This window comes from Eurosta solidaginis, chromosome 2 (genome assembly GCF_040869045.1).
Source record: "Eurosta solidaginis isolate ZX-2024a chromosome 2, ASM4086904v1, whole genome shotgun sequence".
NCBI classification, from domain to species: Eukaryota; Metazoa; Arthropoda; class Insecta; order Diptera; family Tephritidae; genus Eurosta; species Eurosta solidaginis.
In genome coordinates, this window is record NC_090320.1 from 171,599,458 (window position 1) to 171,601,762 (window position 2,305).

The 2,305-nt window shown below is 37.9% G+C and overlaps 1 pseudogene; it reads left to right on the top strand.

Moving 5' to 3' along the window:
• The first annotated feature begins 220 nt into the window (after window positions 1-220).
• On the top strand, window positions 221-1,194 carry LOC137241754 (uncharacterized; annotated as a pseudogene).
• Window positions 1,195-2,305: the final 1,111 nt, after the last annotated feature.

Consider the following 2,305-nt stretch of genomic DNA (forward strand, 5'->3'; position numbering starts at 1 on the left):
AGAGACATGTGGGTTTTATTTAACGTTGCGCACTAAGCTGGTCAACCGGGATCCAAAGTGGCTAAGCAATTTTTTGCGAATGTCTGTGGAAGATTTTGATTTTCTTGTGGAGCGCCTCACTCCATATCTTTGCAAGAAAGAAAAAAACAGTTTTTCGAAAACCTATTTCGGTTGGCGATAAAATTGCTGTTACCACCATTTGTAAGATAATACATGAGACATGTCGGGCTCTTTATACTGTTTAGGAGACGAATTTTTAAAGGGGGTGAGCGTAGCATGTGTACTCCTGCAAAAGCGTTAAAAAATATGTGTTATCTTCAATAAAGGTTCCGAGCACCCATGACGAATGTACGAAGGTTGCTGACTGTTTTAACGAGCGATGGCATTTTCCTAATTGCTGCGGGGCATTAGATGGAAAGCATATTGCTATTCAAGCTCCATCAAACTGCGGTTCGGAGTATTTCAATTACAAAAAGTATAACAGCATTGTCCTGATGGCTTTGGCGGATGCTGACTACAAATTTTTGTTTTTTGTTTGTTAATCAAAATTTCAGATGCCCTCTTTCAAGTGCTCTTGCTGACAACACATTAAATTTCCCGCCTCCGAGACCTCTTCCGGTAGAAATTGCTGAAATGCCTTTTGCGATTGTGGCTGATGACGCGTTTCCCATAAAAACATACTTAATGAAACCATTTTGCTATCGGGAACAGGTGATGTCGCACAAAATTTTTAATTATATGATATCGCGGGCAAGAAATGTAATTGAGAATGTGTTCGGAATATGTGCGTCTCGTTTTCGAATTCTCAGAAGACCAATGGATGTAAAACCGGAGCATGCGAAAAATATTGTCCTCGTGATTTGTGTGCTACATAACTTTCTCCTGACACGAAAATCCATATACATACAAAAATTTTATTTCGACGATGATGCTGGAATTGCTGTGAGAGGTAGCTGGCGAACAGAGCTGGGGGAAAACGGGATACTCCCATCAATTAGGCCAAGCAGCACATTAGGTAGAGGGACAGCTAACGCAATGAATGTGCGAGAAAACTTCATGGAGTATTTTATGACGCCCCACGGTGAAGTGGCATGGCAATATAACAGGACCATATTGCATAACTCATTTCCACGTACCCGATTGACTTGGAGTTTACCCGGCCAAGAGCTGTTATTTCAGTATAATCCTGTTTAATCGTCACATCTTACCCCAAAATGGTCATCCACGGTTGCAGCCGTTCCATCTTCATTTGTACATAGCTATGGGATGTTCGGTACTTAACTTCCAACAGCGATTATGTAACTTCTGGAAAGATTTTGTAAAATTTCTTCACGTGATGTGGTCAAACTCCTGCCAACTAGACATGTGAAAAAGCAGCTCGGGATGGGACTTGACGAATGAAAAAGAAATAATTGGTCGGACAAAACTCGAGTCATTCCCGTACGTACAACCAGCTGTCGTGGTAATCAATTTCAAATTCAATTTCTTCCCTATTTTCCATTTCCTTCCTTCTTCCATTTCTATACTTTTCCCTATATCACTCCTCGTAGCGAATGTACATATATCTGTGTGTTTTTAATAATTTTCATTTTAAATATAGGAACCACACAAATTAAAGTTTCAAAGTTTTTGTGTTAAGGAACCCAAAAACGATTATTTGATACTCGTTTTTTTCCATATCGAATTACGGAAAGCCACCCCTGCATAATTGGAATTTTTAAAAAACGCCTACGTAAGAAGTAAAAAATTTAGGTAAACTGAAATAATCTTAAGATTTTGCAATTTTATTTAGTTTTAAAAATGAACAAATTAGTTGCATATTGGTTATGCAGTACATCAAATTTCGAATTTTTTGTAACATAATTATAACCATATCTGGGCAGGGTGCATTAAAGTTTTAGTGCACTCAAAATTTCGCTATCACTAAAAGGTTGCCATTCTTTCATTCCTCGTGTTCCAATGGTACATGAACCAGATATGGATAAAAATTTAACATGCAAATGCAACAACAATGTGATCCATATGGTTCACATTGTTATTGCATTTGCATGTTAAATCTATATCCGTATCTGGTTCATGTACCATTGGCAGACTCGGATTTTCTTTCACTTGACATTTCAATTTCGGCATGTGGTGTTGCCATATCAGCATAATAAATGAGCACCATTTCGCGTTATCCGTGTTCCCGTGGCACATAACAGCCACCAACTTTTTTTTCTTCAATATTCACAATTTAATGATTCATGAATATTTTACTGAATCTTTTGTAAAAATAACCACGAATGGCAACTGAAACATGGAATAA